Source organism: Symsagittifera roscoffensis, chromosome 2 (assembly GCF_963678635.1).
Source record: "Symsagittifera roscoffensis chromosome 2, txSymRosc1.1, whole genome shotgun sequence".
NCBI classification, from domain to species: Eukaryota; Metazoa; Xenacoelomorpha; order Acoela; family Convolutidae; genus Symsagittifera; species Symsagittifera roscoffensis.
Window position 1 is genome coordinate 76,291,459 of NC_087063.1, and position 25,804 is coordinate 76,317,262.

The 25,804-nt window shown below is 37.0% G+C and overlaps 1 protein-coding gene across 1 annotated transcript in view; it reads left to right on the top strand.

Annotated features, from left to right (window-relative positions):
• LOC134839977 (short transient receptor potential channel 3-like) overlaps positions 1-25,804 on the top strand; it is a 70,544-nt gene that overhangs the window by 28,272 nt on the left and 16,468 nt on the right. The gene's annotated exons all lie outside the window — the stretch shown is intronic.

Genomic DNA, 25,804 nt, shown 5'->3' on the forward strand with positions numbered 1-25,804 from the left:
TTTTCAACCGCAGAAAAAAACTCATTTTTCAAATTTAGTAATGAACGCTACGTCGTCTTCCTCGAAAGGGCAAAGGAAATTTCAAAGAAAGAATACGAGTTAATTTTCAAAGAACAATTTTATTTGAGTGAGCTTCAACAAATCTCTTGGTGCATTTCTACAAAACAACAGTATGGTACTGTGAGCGATTTGAATTTTGCTGATTATGAAAACGTATTCGACTATTCGTTTGATTTTACCTCAAAAAGGGTTGATAAAGACTTGGAGAGAAAAATCCGTCTATGTTTCAACAAGCTATCAAAATACAAAAAACTTCCGGTGGTTTATTTAATTATTTACCACCGTTATCTTAATGAGACTAAATGGTATTTGCAAGGTCACTTTTATTTCCACTGGCTTGAAATTCAGCAGGTTGGAGAGGTGTTGGAAAAAATAAATAATGAAATTGCAAAAAAGCAGAGTAACTCCTATTGATTTGAAAATAATTCACGAAATTTATACGTCTTTGAAACAAACTTATCCTGATAATTCTAACCGACGCAACTATTTTCTAGCTGCATGTTCTCTGTTTTTTGTTAGTTCTGATAACCTTAACTACGACATTTTAATTAAGTTGAGACCTTATGGTGGCTTGATTGGTATTGATAACTCTTCCTTAGACAAATACTTGAAAAATTCCAAAATTTTACGATTGCACGCTATTTTGCACGATGCGGCCGGATTTATACACGAATTTTATCAACAGGGTACCACGTACTGTTACATGTTGCCCTGGAACTGTAACAACAGCTTATTGGGACATTTGAGTGGAATAGCGTTCTGCCTTTTCATTAAGTTGAAAAAACCAGAAGTTTATCATTTACTAGAATGCTAGGCGAGAGATCAGTTGTGCTTGACGTGGAAGACTTTCGTTACAAGAAAAACGCCTTTGTGGTTAAAGAATTAGCAATAACAACTTCAGACTACAGCGATCGACTCATTTTCCTACCTCCAGTGAATTTCAATATACTACCAAAGCTTGAACAAAAAGCTTACAACTGGTTAACAAATTATTTACACGGTCTCCATTGGGAAAACGGTGATTATCTTTATATAATCTTGAATCAAATACTTCAGAGTTTTGTGCTGAGAAATCCCGGTGCCGTTTTTTACGCTAAAGGAAAAGGAAAGACAGAATTTTTGGCCAAGTACTTGGACCGAAAGATTGAAAACCTAGATGATTTGGGCTGTCCTCGGGTTGAAAACTTATATTTTAAAAATTATCCAAGTTGCAATAAACATATTCCACATTACAACTCCAGGAATCATTGTGCCCTGAAGAAAACCAAGGTTTTTTATGATTGGTTGAAAAATGAACAACAGCGAGAGATCAGCGAAAGTGGAGACATACCTATCACCAAATTCAATGCTTTGTGCGTGGATGACTCCAGAGGGTGATATTAAAATTTCATTAACGAGAATAGAGCGTGTTGATTGCAGTGGCCAAATTGTTCAGAGGAAGGAGCAAATAATAATTTCCGAAGAAGAGTTGTCTACGTTGAAGAGGTTTTTTTCCAGTTATTGATCAATTTGTATACTTCCAGAGATTCAAGTTTATCAGAAATGTTAGCCAGCAAGCGAGGAGTATATCTTCCCCAACTAGTCTTAGTACCCAAACGTCAGCCAGGAGTTCAGATGGATCTAAACAGCAGTGAATTGCCAGATGAGATTAAGACGATTGTGAAAGAGGATACTGTGAAGAAAATAATGTACTACAAAAAAACTGCAAATATCCCAGCAAACTTTGTTTTAGAAATGCATGACATAAATGATAGAGATTTCACACGTTATGAAATTGTTTACTGTTCTCAAAAGTAATTTAATTTTTTACAAGCGTCATTCACAGAGAGAAAAAGTCTAACACAGTCTGTAGAATAAATAGTTTCTCAAATGTCAGAAGCAACAACAGCAGTAGATGAACCTGACGCAACATTAGTAACAGAGTTTGTTTATAACGAGACAAACAGTGAAAAAAAATCATGGAAGTTTTGTAACAATGTAACTTTGCCAAGGTCTGAAGTAGTTTTTGTTGCGCAAATGGTAGTAATTCTAATTTTACTAACTTTCTGCATTCTCAAACTTTCTTTCACTAAATTAAGTTGCGAAGAAACGTCAGTTTGGTTCTCGATTTTATCAGGCTTGGTTGGTTAAGTACTACCAAACCCAAGAATATGAATAAAGTGATTGATACTTCGACAAGAATTTTTATGGCGATAGTGGGACCTTCAGGATCCGGGAAAACTGAGTTAATTTTGAAACTTCTGATGGGAAATGCTTTTTAACCTAATTTTGGAACCGTTCTATATCTTTACAAAGAGATGCAACCTGCATTCTCAGAAAAAGTGTCTTCTCGCGAAGTGAATGTGGAGTTCATGAAATTCGACGGATTCGAATCTGTGAGAAAATTAGAAAATGTTCTTTTAGTTTTCGATGATTCATGTGAAGACATCTATAATGACAAGGAATTTGTTAGGTTAGCGACAGCGGGTAGGCATAGAGGGATAGATGTAATATATGTTAAGCATAACTTGTTTCAACAAAGTCGATGGTCGCGTACGATTGATTTGAACACTTCACACATCATTCTGTTCAAATCGCCTCGCGACGTTCAGCAACTAGATCTTTTAGGAAGACAATTGAATGTATCAAAATTTTTGAGAAACTGTTACGAATTAGCTACCAGAGACTCTTTTGGACATCTTCTAATCAACTTGGACCCCCGTACATCAGATTGTTTGAGATATTGTTCAAATATCACACCACCTGGGCCAACAGTTTTTTATTTACCCTTATCTGAAGCAGAAACTACTCCAATCACAAATGAAAAAGAAAAACTTATCTATTCTGCGGCATATGGTACAACTGAAACCTGACCAGCTAAGAAGATTAATTAGAAAAACTTCAAATCGTGAGATCATAACACTTATTTGTGAATGTTTGCTCAATGTAGTCAATGGAAACGTACCCGTTAAAATCGCAAACATCGAACGATTCGAGACAGCATACAAATACTTAATAACTCCAAAAACCAGTGTTGTCAAAAAACGTGCGATTATTTTGAGTAAAGAAGGCTTCCATTTAGTTCGACAAATACTTTATTTTTGTTACAAGTACCTCACAACTTAATGATGACTGCTGAAGAATTCATTCTAATTCCGAAACACTTATATGTTAAAGAGCAGCCACATGCTGCACGTGTTCTTCATGATAATAATATTAAACACAAAAATGCTCAACTGTCCTATCTTAACCGGCTTAGACCCCAATTACCTCCACAAACTAGTAAGACTACTGCAACGAAGGAAACATTTACGGATAATGTTGAGCCCCAACAAGAACAGCTTAAACTGTTAACGGACGATGAAGAAGTACCGGTCGAACGTGTTACAGACGAAATACTAGAAGAGAAACACAATAGACAGACCGAAAGCATTTTAGGACAGTTACAAGTTTTAGAAGACAAAAAATTTGTTAGAGCAAAAACCGTACTTGAAATCATAGAAAATTCAGAAAGAGTAACCATAAACCGTGACAATGAGGTGATATATGTAGATAAAGTACCAACAGGACTTAAAGCTACAATATTTTAATACGACATACAACAACCAACGAAAAAATTACACAATCCGGCGTTCATTAACATTTTAACTGCTCTCAACTTGAATGAAAACCTGGTAATAAATCGAAATGCCAAACACGCGGTTCAGTCAGCGCCTATTAACGCTCAAGAGAAACGAGAACCCGGACTCTCAAGAACCCGCTCAACGTCGCCCACTTGGCAGGAAAAAAGTAGTGCAAACCTTAAGAGAAGTAAAAAAAAAAACAAACGAAAAAGTCTCAGCGGTAATAGAAAAACCCAAAACCAAAAACGTGAAAAAGAGTCAGAAGAAGGCTCTGACTCATACGGAACGCCCCATAACGATTCAGATTCTCCAACGTCAGAAAAGACGAAGGCACAAACAAAACAATGGGAAAATTACCAAGATTGAAGAAAAATTGTTGAAAACTAAATACAGTGACAAAGGTCCCGCGTTATTTGGTAGTGTGAACAACTTGATAAAAGCAAGCAATTTGTCGCGAAAGAAAGTTAAACATTTGCTTCATACTGAACCTGCTTACACGAAATATCGAACTTTGATCCGAAAAACGCCGCGACTCAAGGTCATAGTTTACGATATCGACGAAATCTGGTCATTAGATCTGGCCTTTGTTGATAAACTTGCCCAGTACAACCATGATGTTAAGTATCTGCTTGTTGCAGTTGACTGCATGTCCCGCTATCTCAGAGTGCAACCCTTGAAATCAAAGTATGCTACTACAACAGCAGAAGCGCTCAAACTAATGATAACGACAAAACAACCGGAAAAAGTATGGGTGGACAAGGGCACAGAGTTTAAAGGGTCCTTCGAAGCATTATGTAAAAAGAAAGGCAAAAACACATATAGCACAGAGAGCGAGAAAAAGTCCGCATTCGCTGAGAGAAATATCCGTTCCTTGAAAAATCTTATTTATAAGTACTTGGAGGATAAATGGACTTACTCATACATTGACAAATTGCAAGATTTTGTCAATGCAATTAATTCGAGAACAAATCGTGTCACAAATCTTGCACCGAATAAAGTAACTAAAAAAGATGTTCCTCGCCTGATTTCATTAAGAGCAGAACAGTCTTTGAAGTTAGTTCGACGTCCAAAGCTTTATGTTGGTGATTATGTTAGACTTGCCAAAGTAGACATACGTTTTCGCAAGGGTTACAAACAATCGTTCACCGATAAAGTGTTTGAAGTTTTTGACATACCAACACGAAATCCCCCAACATACAATTTGATTGATTCTAACAGAGAACCGATTGAGGGAAAATTTTACGATTCTGAACTAATTCGCGTTCTGGAGAAGGACAATCATGACTGAGGGCACTTCCAACAGCCTTTTCACCCATGATGTTCCCCCTTCCTTCACAATTACCCTAGTTTCATCTGCATCAATGAACGTTTTTAAAGATAACACTCTGGCCAACTTCAAAAATATCCTGAGTGAAGAAATAAATTTGCAAGGTGAATGGAGAGTAGCAGTTACAGAAATTACCTTCCCTACTCAGATAAACAACGTAACTGACAACAACATTGTGTACTACAAAAAAGATCGGGTTATAGCAAGCATGAAAGTTGAGAAAGACAAGATCTCCAGGCCTTACCTTGGAGAAACAGCAAAATTAACAAAAGGAGAATATACGAGCATTGATCCAATACTGGACGAGATTCGTCGAAAGACAGAATTAGAGAAATTGGATTACGTAATAGATCCAATAACCAAACATCTTTCCTTATGGCTGCATTATTGGGAAGGTATAACTTTTTCAAGCCCGCAAATTCCTGGTCTACTTGGATTCAAAGGCGTCAGAGATGGAACTGGTTATCATATAGGTTACAAACAAGGAAGCACGAAACATAGCACATTCTCTACCCAAGATCTTATTGCTGACTATCCCGTTGATGTATGCGCTGGTACTCAGCTTATGTTTATTTATCTGGACATAATTCATTATCAAATAGTCGGAGACACAAAAGCACCCCTTTTACGAGTCATTGATACAAATTGTCGAGTGAAAAACGGTTACGCATGTACAATTGAACCGAATCATCGTAAAGTGTTTAGTAATTTGGATTTTAAAAAACTTTTGGTCAATAATATTTCCAATATTTCTGTGAACTTGCTTCAACAACTTAATGATGACTGCTGAAGAATTCATTCTAATTCCGAAACACTTATATGTTAAAGAGCAGCCACATGCTGCACGTGTTCTTCATGATAATAATATTAAACACAAAAATGCTCAACTGTCCTATCTTAACCGGCTTAGACCCCAATTACCTCCACAAACTAGTAAGACTACTGCAACGAAGGAAACATTTACGGATAATGTTGAGCCCCAACAAGAACAGCTTAAACTGTTAACGGACGATGAAGAAGTACCGGTCGAACGTGTTACAGACGAAATACTAGAAGAGAAACACAATAGACAGACCGAAAGCATTTTAGGACAGTTACAAGTTTTAGAAGACAAAAAATTTGTTAGAGCAAAAACCGTACTTGAAATCATAGAAAATTCAGAAAGAGTAACCATAAACCGTGACAATGAGGTGATATATGTAGATAAAGTACCAACAGGACTTAAAGCTACAATATTTTAATACGACATACAACAACCAACGAAAAAATTACACAATCCGGCGTTCATTAACATTTTAACTGCTCTCAACTTGAATGAAAACCTGGTAATAAATCGAAATGCCAAACACGCGGTTCAGTCAGCGCCTATTAACGCTCAAGAGAAACGAGAACCCGGACTCTCAAGAACCCGCTCAACGTCGCCCACTTGGCAGGAAAAAAGTAGTGCAAACCTTAAGAGAAGTAAAAAAAAAACAAACGAAAAAGTCTCAGCGGTAATAGAAAAACCCAAAACCAAAAACGTGAAAAAGAGTCAGAAGAAGGCTCTGACTCATACGGAACGCCCCATAACGATTCAGATTCTCCAACGTCAGAAAAGACGAAGGCACAAACAAAACAATGGGAAAATTACCAAGATTGAAGAAAAATTGTTGAAAACTAAATACAGTGACAAAGGTCCCGCGTTATTTGGTAGTGTGAACAACTTGATAAAAGCAAGCAATTTGTCGCGAAAGAAAGTTAAACATTTCCTTCATACCGAACCTGCTTACACGAAATATCGAACTTTGATCCGAAAAACGCCGCGACTCAAAGTCATAGTTTACGATATCGACGAAATCTGGTCATTAGATCTGGCCTTTGTTGATAAACTTGCCCAGTACAACCATGATGTTAAGTATGTGCTTGTTGCAGTTGACTGCATGTCCCGCTATCTCAGAGTGCAACCCTTGAAATCAAAGTATGCTACTACAACAGCAGAAGCGTTCAAACTAATGATAACGACAAAACAACCGGAAAAAGTATGGGTGGACAAGGGCATAGAGTTTAAAGGGTCCTTCGAAGCATTATGTAAAAAGAAAGGCATAAACACATATAGCACAGAGAGCGAGAAAAAGTCCGCATTCGCTGAGAGAAATATCCGTTCCTTGAAAAATCTTATTTATAAGTACTTGGAGGATAAATGGACTTACTCATACATTGACAAATTGCAAGATTTTGTCAATGCAATTAATTCGAGAACAAATCGTGTCACAAATCTTGCACCGAATAAAGTAACTAAAAAAGATGTTCCTCGCCTGATTTCATTAAGAGCAGAACAGTCTTTGAAGTTAGTTCGACGTCCAAAGCTTTATGTTGGTGATTATGTTAGACTTGCCAAAGTAGACATACGTTTTCGCAAGGGTTACAAACAATCGTTCACCGATGAAGTGTTTGAAGTTTTTGACATACCAACACGAATTTGATTGATTCTAACAGAGAACCGATTGAGGGAAAATTTTACGATTCTGAACTAATTCGCGTTCTGGAGAAGGACAATCATGACTGAGGGCACTTCCAACAGCCTTTTCACCCATAATGTTCCCCCTTCCTTCACAATTACCCTAGTTTCATCTGCATCAATGAACGTTTTTAAAGATAACACTCTGGCCAACTTCAAAAATCTCCTGAGTGAAGAAATAAATTTGCAAGGTGAATGGAGAGTAGCAGTTACAGAAATTACCTTCCCTACTCAGATAAACAACGTAACTGACAACAACATTGTGTACTACAAAAAAGATCGGGTTATAGCAAGCATGAAAGTTGAGAAAGACAAGATCTCCAGGCCTTACCTTGGAGAAACAGCAAAATTAACAAAAGGAGAATATACGAGCATTGATCAAATACTGGACGAAATTCGTCGAAAGACAGAATTAGAGAAATTGGATTACGTAATAGATCCAATAACCAAACATCTTTCCTTATGGCTGCATTATTGGGAAGGTATAACTTTTTCAAGCCCGCAAATTCCTAGTCTACTTGGGTTTAAAGGCGTCAGAGATGGAACTGGTTATCATATAGGTTACAAACAAGGAAGCACGAAACATAGCACATTCTCTACCCAAGATCTTATTGCTGACTATCCCGTTGATGTATGCGCTGGTACTCAGCTTATGTTTATTTATCTGGACATAATTCATTATCAAATAGTCGGAGACACAAAAGCACCCCTTTTACGAGTCATTGATACAAATCGTCGAGTCAAAAACGGTTACGCATGTACAATTGAACCGAATCATCGTAAAGTGTTTAGTAATTTGGATTTTAAAAAACTTTTGGTCAATAATATTTCCAATATTTCTGTGAACTTGCGCACCGAAACTGGAGGACTTGTTCCTTTCGCTGGAGGGGGAAAAGTTGTTCTGACTTTGAAATTTCAAAAGTTTAGCAATTGAAATTGATCAAAATGGATTCATATTACCACAACCAAGCAAACCTACCACATTTCTCGGGGCATTATAGACAACGAGGCAGTGGCTTTGGTGCATTAGCCATGGGAATAGGAAGAGTCGCAATTCCACTGGCTCGAAAATTTGTGATACCCGCGGCTAAAAAAAATCGGAAAAGAACTACTTCTTCAGGCAGCTCCAGAACTGATAGAAGTTGCAACAAAAAGAAAAAGTCCTAAGCAGGCACTCAAAAGCACCGTTAGAAAAACAATCAAAAAGCAAGTAGGAGCAGGAAGTAGATCTCGAAAAAGTCATCCGAAAAGATCGACGGCGCTTAAACGAAAAACGAGACGCGTCATTCCCAGAAAATGAACTGCACAGAGAAGTCGCTCCGATTTCTTTACAAGGGTTAAAAATGATTTCTAATTTAATCCCGAGTGAAGCAACTCACAGCTCCTTGGACTTATTTGAGAAACCGCCTTTACTTGTCACTTTTGAAAATGCATTCACCCAAAAAATTGGACCTTCCTACTCTCCTGATGGTCCTATGCTCGAGTTTGAAGTACTCGGCTACAAAAATAATTTAATCGATCTTCAACGTACTCGTTTGGAAATAGTTGCACGAATTGTTCGAAGCAATGGAAACGTGCTTCGAACGCATGCTACAGAGGCGGCAAACAGAGATACGCCGTATTTTGTTAACAATCCTTTATCTTCATTATTTTCTGAGTGTACACTGTCTCTGAATGGTGAAAAAATATCAACTACCAATGCTAATTTTGCCCATAAAAGCTTTATTGAGACCGAGTTTTCATACGGTAATGATGCCAAGAAAACATGGTTGGCTTGTCAAGGTTATTATTATGAAGAAAATCCATCAGCCATTGACGGTGCTGGAAGGAGAGCTGATGATGTTACGGAGCGTAAAGATCTCGTTGCGGCCTCGAGCGAGCTGAAGCTATTTGGTAAAATTGCTTGCGACTTTTTGTCGTGTGACAAGCATCTACTTAGCGGTGTGACAATAAGATTGTCTCTTAGACGTTCTCCTAATGATTTTGTTGTCATATCTGAAGATGCAGCTAAACACTAAAAGGTCCAAATAATCGAAGCTAACCTCTATGTCAGAAAGATGACTGTGACTGACTATGTTCTCTCATCAATAGAAAAAACTTTGTTGAAGACCCCGGCAATTTACAATTACATCGAAGTAGTACCAAAAACGTTTCTCGCAACTGCAGGAGTACAAAGCTGGCGACAAGAGGATGTTTTTGCAAAAGAACCTGTTCGAAGAATGATAGTAGCAATGAGCATAAACGAAGCATATTTGGGTACTAATTGAACAAACCCTTTTCATTACCAGAAATTTGGGTTGAATGAGATCATTGTGTACAGAAACGGTCTACCCATTGCCGGAACTCCCATCTCAACATCAGACAATAAAAGAATTTATTACAATACGCTTGAGGCTCTTGATTTTGTTTTAAACACTAGTCATGGAATCAGTCTCGCTAATTATGATAATCATTATATTATGGCTTTTGATCTCACGTCTACTCAGGAGGCTTCACACGATTTTATTCATCCTGAATTGACCAATTGCACTATTTCGCTCGAACTCAAGTTTGACGCAGGTCTCGGTAATAACGTCGATTTATTGTTTATGGGAGAGCGTGCATCAACAGTTTATGTGCGTTCAGATAGAAAAATTACTAAAAACACTCTTATGACCTAAGATAGACATGGATAATCTTCAACTAGTAGAAATTATTAACCGTTGTAATTATTTGAAACATCGCTTTAGAGGTGTTTTTCCGGCAGATTTGCCATGCTCTTCAGTACTGAAAAACGATAATACGTTCATGATTATGAATGCCTCACCATCGGATCAACCTGGAACCCACTGGTTGCTTTTTGCTCAAGCTGGAGGACAGATATTCTTCGCAGATCTTCTAGGTAAACAATTATGTGATTATCCCCTCGTGTACAAGAATATGCGACGTACAATTCACTAGGGAAATCAACTACTGTTGAAAAAACCAATACAATCAGCTGATTCAGTGTTATGCGGACTTTATTGTATTTATGTTGCTCATGTTATAATTACAAACAAATTTCCAATAGGTTTCAAACTTAATGATCATGATTTGATAAGATTTGCCAAACCTATGTTATTCTAAATTAATTTATTGATGTTTTTGTAAAATTTATAAAATCGTTTTTTTTTTTTTCAATTCATTCTTATTAACAACAAAGTTTTTTTTCTGCAAGTTTATGTGAACCGCGAAAAGTTTCAAATCAAGTCCTTCGAAATATTAAGGCATGGCCGTTTGGTTTAAGGGGCAATAGCTAACCCGGCGTTGCTCGTCGCTACGCTCCTCGGGAACGCCTCCCGCGTGTGTAGTAACATTTTTTTTTGATATACAAGAGCGAAAGAAAACCAATATTTAAAACTTGAATTTCTTCTCCATGATAAATTTCACAAACAAATTGTTTGAATCAATTTCCATACAACCATACCCACTTAAAATTATGTCAATTATTTTAGAAAACTCAGCAGCGTTTTCACCATTCAAAATATTAGTAAAGCGTTCAATTGTTACGTTGGTAATCAGGTCAGTTTGAGTTTGAACAGATTTAGTCTGCGAGCCGAAGCAAACTTGAGGCAATCGTCTGCGAAGTGGAACACCACTAACATCTAAGTTGTTGATGGAGTTATAATTCACAGCTATTTTCAGTTTTTCCATCAGAGGGCCAGACAATTCATAGTTGGAGCAACCCAAAATTAAATATTTTAATGTAGAGAGAAGACAAGGAACAACGAAGGCTTTTGAAGTCATCTTGTTAAGTAAATCGGTAGACTCTTTCGTAAATTCGACCAGCACATGATAATGTTTTTCGTTGTCAATCGAATGGTTGCAAAAATCTAATTTATTCGAATGGGAGGATACTGCAAAATTTGCTTTTGAAGCGAAGCCTGAAAAGTTGGTTTCATGATTCAGGATGAGAAATTTGTAATTTTTACGGAACTGTTTGAAATAATCAGGGGATTGCTCATACATTGCTTCAACCATTGCTTTGAAGTTTCAATCGAATAACGAGTTGATAATGTTACACAACCCGACAGTTATCATCGTTTTCACTTTCGCATTCCTTTTCAGAGCATGAAGATTTTTTAGATTTGTTTCGCTTTTTTCTAAGTTTTTCAGTCACATCGCAGTTTTTTGCTTTCGTCAACCTTTTGATTTTTGTATAATTGTCCGCCAAGGACTCGAATTCACCAGTTGACAAAGTTATTCCTTGTCGATACTTGAAAGTTCCCTCCTCGTCTTTTTTGTACAATTTGATAGTTATGTAAGTACCAGTCTGTGCGAATGTTTTTGCACCGACTCTAAATAAACGTTTATCATTCGAAGATATATCCTTAAAATCATCGAAGTAGTCTACATCCGTGTCAAGAGAAGCGTACATTATAAATGAATAACAACCAACTGGTTTTTAGTGTGGAACGTTGAAGAATGACTGATCACAGTATACGAGACAGATCATGCGCTCCCAAAGTAAAAATTTAGGTGATAACGTTTACGAGCGCCCTAAGAGATATTGATAAGACTTAATCACCAAGGATATAATTTCTTTAACGATAAACCTCTTTTTATATGGGTATTTAGTTACTTTTTCCCCCGGCTATACTCTAAAAATCTTCTAGTGTTGTTAATTGTGACGGTTATTTTAATGACTGTTATGAATCATGGTAATGAATTTTTAACAGCATAACAAAGAATGTCTGGCAAACTATCATGAAAACTTGATTTTGAGTGCTTTCGCCCGTAGCCACTATAATAAAGCTATCACATAAATCTAAAAAATCGGGTTTTCACATTCATTCCTAACATGACCTCAGGCGTCATGCTTAAAAGAATGAATAAAATTTAATAGCCTCGCCTAAAAAGTTATTAGCTTTGACCTAATTGAACTATGCCACCCCTTTCCTGATCTCATTCTCATTAATAAACTTTTCATACTTTTCATTCTCTCAATTTCATTTCGGTAGTTCAGTCATTTCATTTTAACAAAACTTTAAACCTCTTCAAGTCATGACTAGTCCTTTACAAATAATCTCAGTGTCTGATCGAGAAAGAAAAATTATCTACCAAACATACACGAGGGAGTCGATTGCAGTCATCCGTTAACAGAAAGAGAGAGTCTCTCCGTCTACAGCAAGTCCGTTCAATGACTTGGCTCCCCGAAAAAACGACGAGAATCAAAACGAGGAATGGACTACAAAAAGTCATATCATGCTACCGAACTACCTCCTTGATCACATCGATCTACTTAGACAGAATCGAAAACGAATGTATGAGAGTTGCACTATTCACGAGAGCTATCCGGCATTAGAAAAGACGGAGATAAACGACACAACCTCGCTCGAAAAATTCTCTTCGCGTATGACTGCGAGTCAATGCCGTTGTATGAAAATCAGGAGGGATGTATTCGTGATTATGCAGAGCGCGAAGCGTACTGGGATATTCCGACAGCAATGTCTCCCGAGTCGTTTGTTAGGGGAGCAGTTTCAACTCCAGAACAATCAACTTCCTATTCGGATGCTTGGGTTTCATCTAGTGCGGAGACAATTGATCTAGTCACCCCAGATCTCATTCAAGGCACTCCTCCAAATGCAGCTTGCTATGCGCCAAAAAAGAGAAAACTACAGTTTCGAGGTTTCTGATAACTTAAACAAAAAAACTTTCCTTTGTTTCAATTATTATTCCAAGGTTTTATATTTTCATTTTTTGTTTGTTTTGACTTCTAAGCTGTTTTAACATTACTGTGTGTATATTTTTTGTCTCAGTTTTTATTTTGCTTAATAGATCAATTAAAGTTTGCCCCGTAAAGTTTTCAGCAAAATGTTAGAGAAAAACTAGAAAAAAATCACAAATCGAGAATAATTTTACGCTAAAATTGTTGTTTGAGAAAGAATGAGAGAGAGAGAGAGAAAGAGATAAATACACTTGCTCAGTAGTGAACCCCATTTGGAATATCCTTTTCGGGATATTGCTTTCTTTTCAAAAGAAAGATAAATATGGAAGGGTCCAACATTTTCTTGTTGGTAGTCCAACCATATTTATTTGGCTTTTTTATCAAACACTCTCTGTCCTCTCTCTCATCATACTTTGTGCCCGGTGGGGTTGGCCAGGTCTTACGCAAAGTAACAGAGAGTGTTTTAAGCCATAAATCTGCATTATATTACATTCATATACATGTTTTGGGTGTAAAACGGACAATTTTTTGGTAAAAATGTGAAAAAAAAAATTTGTTTTTTTTTTCGAAAAATGAACATGAACCTTAACCCTGCTCAGAAATTCATGGCAAATTGATTGAGGGTAGTTTCAATGGATTTGGAGAGAAAAAAATTTTTTCCCAATTTTTTTTTCAATATTTTCACAAAAATCAGATTTTCTCAAAAAATCACAACTTTTTAAGCGTCTACTCTCATTGATTGGGCTATAATTGTTTTTTTTTTAAATTTCTACGCTTGTCCTAATTACGGATCAAATAGCTCCTAAAAATTTCAAACCACATTAACTTGAAATTAAAACGAGAACGAATAATTCAAGCTAAAAATGAAGGAAAAAAGAAGTTAAAAAATTATGTTTTTTAAATTTTGAACTTGACCAGTAGAACTGTGCTCGAGGTCCCACAAAACTTACTGGTTTTTTTGTTGATAGATTTAAAAGACACTTTTTTAAACATTACTTTTCCTTTTTTCACAACATAAAAAGTTTGAGGTTTTCCTTTATTTTGAAAAAAAAAACTTCACTTGAAATTACAGAACGGGAGGCGTTCTCGAGGAGCGTAGCGACGAGCAACGCCGGGTTAGCTATTGCCCCTTAAACCAAACGGCCATGCCTTAATATTTCGAAGGAAATGATATGAAATGTTTCACGGGACACTGAATGACATGAAGGAAACTTTGATTCCGATATCTTTTACACATTCAAATGACAATCTATGCTTATCATGCATCGGTAACTATCAAGGTGTCAAATTTGCAAAATTTTCATTTTTTAAAATTACTATTTTATTTCAACTTAATTAGTTAGTTGAGGGCTTTACTTTCTGAATACTTTTATCTCATGTTTCTACTTTTTATTATACCTATTTACGCAAACCAAGAAGTGGGCTTGAAATCATTAGGAAATTACTGTTTCACAGTTAAAATTAGTCAGAAAAAGTTTTAGGCTCTATCTGAATCATTCTAAGCTTTAAATTTTGTAATTTAGTGCTGAATTGTTAAATGAAAGTCTAAACCAGTCCCCTAAAAATGCCAAAACTTCATCGCTAACCCTTAAATTTAACAGCAAAAGTTTGAGGCTGTAAATGAATCAGTTTTTAGTATACAAAACCCCTGCACTTGAGCAGAGTGATGAGACATAAAGAGCTTAAAGCTAGAATAAACCCTGTTTTTGGAAAGGAAAGTACTTATTGTCAAGACGGCGAAGTATAACTCTCGTTAATGGCTTCTACTTGCCCTTACCCGCAAAGTTTTTTGGTGCTAGTCACTTCTCGCTTTTGCTTTTTCATAACCAGTTCAAAGCGTCATGCTTAAAAGAATGAATAAAATTTGATAGCCTCGCCTAAAAAGTTATTAGCTTTGACCTAATTGAACTATGCCACCCCTTTCCTGATCTCATTCTCATTAATAAACTTTTCATACTTTTCATTCTCTCAATTTCATTTCGGTAGTTCAGTCATTTCATTTTAACAAAACTTTAAACATCTTCAAGTCATGACTAGTCCTTTACAAATAATCTCAGTGTCTGATCGAGAAAGAAAAATTATCTACCAAACATACACGAGGGAGTCGATTGCAGTCATCCATCAACAGAAAGAGAGAGTCTCTCCGTCTACAGCAAGTCCGTTCAATGACTTGGCTCCCCGAAAAAACGACGAGAATCAAAACGAGGAATGGACTACAAAAAGTCATATCATGCTACCGAACTACCTCCTTGATCACATCGATCTACTTAAACAGAATCGAAAACGAATGTACGAGAGTTGCACTATTCACGAGAGCTATCCGGCATTAGAAAAGACGGAGATAAACGACACAACCTCGCTCGAGCAGTCTCCAAGAAAAATTCTCTTCGCGTATGACTGCGAGTCAATGCCGTTGTATGAAAATCAGGAGGGATGTATTCGTGATTATGCAGAGCGCGAAGCGTACTGGGATATTCCGACAGCAATGTCTCCCGAGTCGTTTGTTAGGGGAGCAGTTTCAACTCCAGAACAATCAACTTCCTATTCGGATGCTCGGGTTTCATCTAGTGCGGAGACAATTGATCTAGTCACCCCAGATCTCATTCAAGGCACTCCTCCAAATGCAGCTTGCTATGCGCCAAAAAAGAGAAAACTACAGTTTCGAGGTTTCTAATAACTTAAACAAAAAACTTTCCTTTGTTTCAATTATTATTCCAAGGTTTTATATTTTCATTTTTTGTTTGTTTTGACTTCTAAGCTGTTTTAACATTACTGTGTGTATATTTTTTGTCTCAGTTTTTATTTTGCTTAATACATCAATTAAAGTTTGCCCCGTAAAGTTTTCAGCAAAATGTTAGAGAAAAACTAGAAAAAAATCACAAATCGAGAATAATTTTACGCTAAAATTGTTGTTTGAGAAAGAATGAGAGAGAGAGAGAGAGATAAATACACTTGCTCAGTAGTGAACCCCATTTGGAATATCCTTTTCGGGATATTGCTTTCTTTTCAAAAGAAAGATAAATATGGAAGGGTCCAACATTTTCTTGTTGGTAGTCCAACCATATTTATTTGGCTTTTTTATCAAACACTCTCTGTCCTCTCTCTCATCATACTTTGTGCCCGGTGGGGTTAGCCAGGTCTTACGCAAAGTAATAGAGAGTGTTTTAAGCCATAAATCTGCATTATATTACATTCATATATATGTTTTGGGTGTAAAACGGACAATTTTTTGGTAAAAATGTGAAAAAAAAAAATTTATGTTTTTTTTTTCGAAAAATGAACATGACCCTTAACCCTGCTCAGAAATTCATGGCAAATTGATTGAGAGTAGTTTCAATGGATTTGGAGAGAAAAAAAATTTTTCCCAATTTTTTTTTTTCAATATTTTCACAAAAATCAGATTTTCTCAAAAAATCACAACTTTTTAAGCGTCTACTCTCATTGATTGGGCTATAATTGTTTTTTTTTTAATTTCTACGCTTGTCCTAATTACGGATCAGATAGCTCCTAAAAATTTCCAACCACATTCACTTGAATTTAAAACGAGAACGAATAATTCAAGCTAAAATTGAAGGAAAAAAGAAGTTAAAAAATTATGTTTTTTAAATTTTGAACTTGACCAGTAGAACTGTGCTCGAGGTCCCACAAAACTTACTGGTTTTTTTGTTGATAGATTTAAAAGACACTTTTTTAAACATTACTTTTCCTTTTTTCACAACATAAAAAGTTTGAGGTTTTCCTTTATTTTGAAAAAAAAAATTTCACTTGAAATGACAGAACGGGAGGCGTTCCCGAGGAGCGTAGCGACGAGCAACGCCGGGTTAGCTATTGCCCCTTAAAACAAACGGCCATGCCTTAATATTTCGAAGGAAATGATATGAAATGTTTCACGGGACACTGAAGGACATGAAGGAAACTTTGATTCCGATATCTTTTACACATTCAAATGACAATCTATGCTTATCATGCATCGGTAACTATCAAGGTGTCAAATTTGCAAAATTTTCATTTTTTAAGTTTACCATTTTATTTCAACTTAATTAGTTAGTTGAGGGCTTTACTTTCTGTATACTTTTATCTCATGTTTCTACTTTTTATTATACCTATTTACGCAAACCAAGAAGTGGGCTTGAAATCATTAGGAAATTACTGTTTCACGGTTAAAATTAGTCAGAAAAAGTTTTAGGCTCTATCTGAATCATTCTAAGCTTTAAATTTTGTAATTTAGTGCTGAAATGTTAATTGAAAGTCTAAACCAGTCCCCTAAAAAATGCCAAAACTTCATCGCTAACCCTTAAAATTAACAGCAAAAGTTTGAGGCTGTAAATGAATCAGTTTTTAGTATACAAAACCCCTGCACTTGAGCAGAGTGATGAGACATATAGAGCTTAAAGCTAGAATAAACCCTGTTTTTGGAAAGTAAAGTACTTATTATCAAGACGGCGAAGTATAACTCTCGTTAATGGCTTCTACTTGCCCTTACCCGCAAAGTTTTTTGGTGCTAGTCACTTCTCGCTTTTGCTTTTTCATAACCAGTTCAAGGCGTCATGCTTCAAAGAATGAATAAAATTTGATAGCCTCGCCTAAAAAGTTATTAGCTTTGACCTAATTGAACTATGCCACCCCTTTCCTGATCTCATTATCATTAATAAACTTTTCATACTTTTCATTCTCTCAATTTCATTTCGGTAGTTCACTCATTTCATTTTAACAAAACTTTAAACCTCTTCAAGTCATGACTAGTCCTTTACAAATAATCTCAGTGTCTGATCGAGAAAGAACAATTATCTACCAAACATACACGAGAGAGTCGATTGCAGTCATCCATCAACAGAAAGAGAGAGTCTCTCCGTCTACAGCAAGTCCGTTCAATGACTTGGCTCCCCGAAAAAACGACGAGAATCAAAACGAGGAATGGACTACAAAAAGTCATATCATGCTACCGAACTACCTCCTTGATCACATCGATCTACTTAGACAGAATCGAAAACGAATGTACGAGAGTTGCACTATTCAAGAGAGCTATCCGGCATTAGAAAAGACGGAGATAAACGACACAACCTCGCTCGAGCAGTCTCCAAGAAAAATTCTCTTCGCGTATGACTGCGAGTCAATGCCGTTGTATGAAAATCAGGAGGGATGTATTCGTGATTATGCAGAGCGCGAAGCGTACTGGGATATTCCGACAGCAATGTCTCCCGAGTCGTTTGTTAGGGGAGCAGTTTCAACTCCAGAACAATCAACTTCCTATTCGGATGCTCGGGTTTCATCTAGTGCGGAGACAATTGATCTAGTCACCCCAGATCTCATTCAAGGCACTCCTCCAAATGCAGCTTGCTATGCGCCAAAAAAGAGAAAACTACAGTTTCGAAGTTTCTAATAACTTAAACAAAAAATTTTCCTTTGTTTCAATTATTATTCCAAGGTTTTATATTTTCATTTTTTGTTTGTTTTGACTTCTAAGCTGTTTTAACATTACTGTGTGTATATTTTTTGTCTCAGTTTTTATTTTGCTTAATAGATCAATTAAAGTTTGCCCCGTAAAGTTTTCAGCAAAATGTTAGAGAAAAACTAGAAAAAAATCACAAATCGAGAATAATTTTACGCTAAAATTGTTGTTTGAGAAAGAATGAGAGAGAGAGAGAGAAAAATACACTTGCTCAGTAGTGAACCCCATTTGGAATATCCTTTTCGGGATATTGCTTTCTTTTCAAAAGAAAGATAAATATGGAAGGGTCCAACATTTTCTTGTTGGTAGTCCAACCATATTTATTTGGCTTTTTTATCAAACACTCTCTGTCCTCTCTCTCATCATACTTTGTGCCCGGTGGGGTTAGCCAGGTCTTACGCAAAGTAAAAGAGAGTGTTTTAAGCCATAAATCTGCTTTATATTACATTCATATACATGTTTTGGGTGTAAAACGGACAATTTTTTGGTAAAAATGTGAAAAAAAAAAAAATTTATGTTTTTTTTTCGAAAAATGAACATGACCCTTAACCCTGCTCAGAAATTCATGGCAAATTGATTGAGAGTAGTTTCAATGGATTTGGAGAGAAAAAAATTTTTTCCCAATTTTTTTTTTCAATATTTTCACAAAAATCAGATTTTCTCAAAAAATCACAACTTTTTAAGCGTCTACTCTCATTGATTGGGCTATAATTGTTTTTTTTTTAATTTCTACGCTTGTCCTAATTACGGATCAGATAGCTCCTAAAAATTTCAAACCACATTCACTTGAATTTAAAACGAGAACGAATAATTCAAGCTAAAAATGAAGGAAAAAAGAAGTTAAAAAATTATGTTTTTTAAATTTTGAACTTGACCAGTAGAACTGTGCTCGAGGTCCCACAAAACTTACTGGTTTTTTGTTGATAGATTTAAAAGACACTTTTTTAAACATTACTTTTCCTTTTTTCACAACATAAAAAGTTTGAGGTTTTCCTTTATTTTGAAAAAAAAAATTTCACTTGAAATTACAGAACGGGAGGCGTTCCCGAAGAGCGTAGCGACGAGCAACGCCGGGTTAGCTATTGCCCCTTAAACCAAACGGCCATGCCTTAATATTTCGAAGGAAATGATATGAAATGTTTCACGGGACACTGAATGACATGAAGGAAACTTTGATTCCGATATCTTTTACACATTCAAATGACAATCTATGCTTATCATGCATCGGTAACTATCAAGGTGTCAAATTTGCAAAATTTTCATTTTTTAAGTTTACCATTTTATTTCAACTTAATTAGTTAGTTGAGGGCTTTACTTTCTGAATACTTTTATCTCATGTTTCTACTTTTTATTATACCTATTTACGCAAACCAAGAAGTGGGCTTGAAATCATTAGGAAATTACTGTTTCACGGTTAAAATTAGTCAGAAAAAGTTTTAGGCTCTATCTGAATCATTCTAAGCTTTAAATTTTGTAATTTAGTGCTGAAATGTTAATTGAAAGTCTAAACCAGTCCCCTAAAAAATGCCGAAACTTCATCGCTAACCCTTAAAATTAACAGCAAAAGTTTGAGGCTGTAAATGAATCAGTTTTTAGTATACAAAACCCCTGCACTTGAGCAGAGTGATGAGACATATGGAGCTTAAAGCTAGAATAAACCCTGTTTTTGGAAAGGAAAGTACTTATTGTCAAGACTGCGAAGTATAACTCTCGTTAATGGCTTCTACTTGCCCTTACCCGCAAAGTTTTTTGGTGCTAGTCACTTCTCGCTTTTGTTTTTTCATAACCAGTTCTACTTCTTGAAATTTTCCTGAATTACTTCAGTAACTTCAACAAACAATGCCGAACTCTACTTCTATCGCGACACCTGTTCTTTGCCAGCAGTGCGGAAAAATACTGAGCTCTAAAAGGAACTTGAGAAGACATGAGCAAAAAGTTCACAAGATCCTTCCTCCCCCTCCTCCTCAAACTGTTTGCGATGAGTGTCTCGAGTCATTCGAGAGTTTGTCGGAAGCCCGAGAGCATGTCGAGCTGGTACATGACATGACTTCGAATAGTCATTGTATCTATTGCCATACAATATTTCTCACCGCGGAAAGCTATGGACAACACTTGCTGAAGAAGCACGCATTGCCAGTTTGGAACGGCATTGAGACGACGTCTTCCGCTGCCCCAACGGAAAGCGCGTTCAGAGGCAAATTGCGTCGATACGATCTCAAAGTTGGTGAAAAAGAAATGGATTTGCTTCAAGTCATGATGCAAAACAAGGAGGAAATAGATGCTCTTATACTGGAAAGGGTCAAAGAGGGTCCGAACAAGGTGCAATTCCACGTGGAAGTGGGAATGATCAAAATTCCCACTGTGCAAGACGGGGACAGTGGAAACTTCGAAAGGACCATGCTGTTTCTGAACACTAAGACATTGACAGTGTACTTCGAGGGAATAGCTGGGGTTCAATTCTTGGAACTGATTGAACATATGGTCAACCAAGTCAATTCGTTCTCTTCTCATGGTAGCGGATGGATTATTGACAGAATTGAAAAATTGCAAATCGGTTTCGCGGCCTTCTCACCAATAAGAGCAGGATCCTACCTCGAGCTACCTGATGCACTCAGCGCAGCATCTACTCTGCTCACAAATATCAACACTAAAGATGATGACCGTTGCTTTCTCTACTGCTTTGTTGCCGCATATCACAATGTGAATGAGCCGGCCCTCTACCCCACATCTAGACGGTGGCTGGAGAAAAACAAAGTCTCAACCTACAATCTCGACAAAGAAGGAATTATGAAAATCAATGGGGAATACGAAATGCCAATGGGTCTGATGGATATGGACAGATTTGAAAAGTTGAACAATTGTCAAATCAACGTCTTCCGGTAAGCAAATTCTAATTGCCTTCTAAAAATTTTAAAACTCCTTCAATAATGTTCTTCACCTATTCAAACACCCTTTTTATTTCATTCCAAACCTAGGTATAAAATTATTTTTCTGTTCAGGTACAACGATGGCGAATTGTTGCCCATAAGAGTATCGAGCAGATTCACTACTAGCCTGATTGTGGACTTGTTGCTGCTGACAGATGGATCAAAATATCACTATGTGTTGATAAGTGATCTCCAGAAACTGGTCGAATACGTGCGGCACAAAGTGCACCGATTTCAATCTGAGATTTGTCGCAAATGTTTCCACACATGCGCTTCATTCGAAACTCTGAGAAGACATTAAGAACTGTGCTACCAAGACGAAGATGTCGTCATAACAATGCCCAAGCCGGGAAAAGATGACCACAAGTTCAAAAACTTAACAGCTCGTTGGTACGTACCCAGAGTAATCTACTTTGATTTGGAGTCACTGCTCTTACCAGTATACGGACCGCAACCTGATCCGCGAAAATCTAGCACGCAAACAATTGAAATCCATCAACCGTGCGGCTACGCGTTAGCAGTAATCGAATTTGGGAAAAAAGACCTGTTAAAGTTTGAGCTTAAAAGAGGACCGAATGTGATGGAAGAGCTAATTAGCTCCCTTGAATCGTTAGCGAGACAAATTTACGTAGAAAAAAGGAAATATTACACTTTCACTGGTATAACAGACCAGGAACGGGAAGATGCTACAATTTGTTGGATATGCGAAAATGATTTTTCCGACAATGATCAAGTGGTACTTGATCATTGCCATTACACCAACAAGTTCCTGGGTTGGGCACACAATGAGTGTAACGTTAATAGAAAAACAACAAATTACATTCCAGTGGTAGCTCATAATTTGTCAAATTATGATTTACACTTTATAATCAAAGCGCTGGCAAAAAGCGATTCGGAAAACACTTTTTCCGTAATACCCGCATCTGAAGAAAAATATATATCCTTGACAATCTCAGTCTACATAAAAACGTACACGGACAAAAACGGAAAAATCAAAAAACTCTACAAAAATCTGAGATTCATCGATTCGTATAGGTTCATGCTAGCATCGTTGGCAAAACTTGTCGATAATTTGCCCAACGAAAAGTTTTTTCTGCTGGAGAACTATTTTGAAAAACTCGGCCACTCACGTGAAAAAGTCAGTCTGTTGAAACAGAAAGGGCATTACCCCTACTCATACTTCAACTCATTCGAAAAATTCCGAGAAACTCGCCTTCCCCCACGAGCAATGTGGAAAAATAGTCTAACAGGAGGGGATGTGAGTGTTTCAAGATGCGAGTACAATCATGCCCTTAAAGTTTTCACCGAACTGAAGTGTGGCTCACTTGGTGATTACCACGACTTGTACTTGACTACAGATGTGCTATTGCTTGCTTCCGTTTTCGAAGCTTTTCGTGAAGTTTGCTATCAAACATACGGGCTGGATTGCGCCTGTTACTTCACGGCAAGTAACATTTCCGGGGACGCCTTTCTAAAAATGTATAAGCCCGAACTGAAACTCTTAACGGACCGTGAACATCTAGACCTTGTGCAGCGAATGATACGAGGAGGCATGTCGTCGGTTTACGCGTGCCGATTTTACAAAGCAAACAATAAATACCTCGACGATTTTTCGCCCTCAGAACCATCAAGCTACATCCTCAATATTGATGCAAACAATTTGTACGGGGGGATAATGAAACACAGCCCTTTGCCCTTAAACGATTTTTCAATAGTTGAAAAAAGTCTGGCAGACATACTGCTCACCAGCGAAACCTCAGATTGTAGTTATATAGTTGAAGTCAATTTAACCATACCCGAAGAGCTTCACGACTTCTTTGCTGATTACCCCCTTGCCCCCTCTCGTGAAGTAGTGGACATTGGTGCAATGAGCAACGAGCAAGTCGACATGTTGGGAAAATTGGGAATCACCACACTGCCAAAAGTGCCAAAGCTTCTACAGACCTTGCATCCTAAAGAAGGTTATGTTTTGCACTACCTTACCCTAAAATTGTACCATGAGCTGGGAATGAAAATAACTCACCTCAGAAAAGTTCTTCAGTTCCGCCAAAGTCACTGGATGGCACCCTTTGTCGACCTCAACACCCGCCTACGAAAAGCCGCGGTAAATAAATTCCAGGAGAACTTCTACAAGCTAATTGTTAATTCAGCTTTCGGTAAAACATTTGAGTCTAAGTTAGGAAGAAAGAAGCTGGAGATTGTAAGGAATGAGAGAGAACTTTTACAAAAAACAGCTCTGAGCACAATGAAAAGCTTTCAAATCATTGACGACCAAATAGCCACAATTAGCTTTTCAGTAACAAAAATATTGTGGGATAAACCTATGATAGTTGGCGCGACCATCCTAGACCTCGCCAAGCGTTTCATGTTTCAGTTTCATTATCAATAAATGAAACCAAATCTAAACTTGGAACTCCTTTACTCCGACACGGATAGTTTTATTTACGCTATAAAAACTGATGACGTTTACCGAGACTTGGAGAAAATAAAAGCTGATTTCGACTTTTCAAATTACGATAAGGACCATTTTTTGTTCGAGGATACCAACAAGAAAGTTGTGCTGAAATTCAAAGACGAGACTGGTGGCAAGCCGATCAGAGAATTCATCGCCCTAAAACCGAAACTATATTCGGTCGTCCTTAATGGTAAATAAAATTTAAGCCACCCTTCCACCCCCCATTCCTACCTTTTACAGAACAAAATTACCACCACCAACCTACCTACACCCCTTAATTTGTTGCATTAAACTATGGGCATTTAGCTGATTTAGGCAACATTATACAATGTTGCCTAAACGTTGATTTATCTGACAACATATTCCCTCTTTTTTCCCCTTTTTAATCATAATTTAGAGTCTTTTGCTCTTTTTTGGTAAAATGAATCAAATTTTGTTCGGTATAAATTGAGTTGCTGAAGTGAAATGAAGCTATCCCCTACGTTGTAGAAAAGAATAATAATTTTGCTTCTGTTTAGAAGGCACTCAAAAATTGAGTGCCAAAGGAATTAAACGGAGTGCACAGAGAGAACTGGTCCACCAAACCTTCAGGGACACATTATTCACTGGAAAAACAATGAGAGTGTACAACTATAATATAGTTTCGAAAAGTCACACCAATGTGACAGTGAAACAAAACAAACTTGCATTATCACCATTCGACTCAAAACGTTTTCTACTTTTCGACGGAATTTCGACAGTGCCCTTTGGCCATAAAGCCGCTGAAGAAAATGCTTTTCTAGAAGACATTTACATGGACACCGAGTGGGCCAACTCATACAATGAAACTGATAACAGTTCTCCCGATTTTACACTTCCGGATTTGGGATTTTTATAGCGGCCCTACTCAGAAGCAGAGCTGCAAGAAGAAGAAGAAGCTTCTAGTAGCCGAGTCCGTGAACGTCCCCCTATAAAAAACCCATTTATTTTATCTGAAGCTTCAGAAGAACGACCATCTAAAAAACAGCGCAAAGAAAACCAAAACAATAAACATTAAAGTCTGAAACATATATTTTCAGATGATTTTACTGTTCGTCCTTTTTATACTTCGACTTGTATATGTTTTGGTTTTTACCAATTTACAACTAATAAAATGCTCTTATTGAGCTCAATCACTGTTTTAACATAAATAGCTTCAGGCAAATAAACTAGTAGACGCAAACCAAGTGTTAATTCAAACAAATGTGTGAAATCCTTAGGCTTGTTTTCAATAACAAACTTTAATAGCATGACAAATCTTTGACGAAAAGAAAGAAAGCCAGGAAATGATATCCACATGAAACTAGGACGAAAAAAGAAAAGTTCAGGAATTAGGACGATTAATTTTAATTATCGCGGGAAAAGGGACCGCTTTCAAAGGAATTAGAAGGAATTATTGTATCGCGTCCCGGTTGTTGAGCTCAGCTTAACAAGATCCTAAGGAGGGGGTCTTTTACTTTAGGGGTGGGAACTTGCGATCATTTACAAAATCCTAGGATAGGGGTCCTCCAAAGAATTAAGGACCCCTTTCCTAGGATGTTGCTTTACGTGAGGACCCCCCCCCCTTAGGAAGGACCCCCCCCCCCTTAGGATCCGGGACACGATACAATACTACTGAGAACCGTAGAAAAGTTTCATTTTTTGAGATGCTTTGAAAGCTACCCTCCCAAATCTGGATCAACCGAAAGAATAGGTTGTAGTGATCTTTACCAAGACAATGAGCTAGCTGACTCCGAGATAGAGACACCGCTTTTAACTTGAGAAAAAATTAAATTTTTGGCAT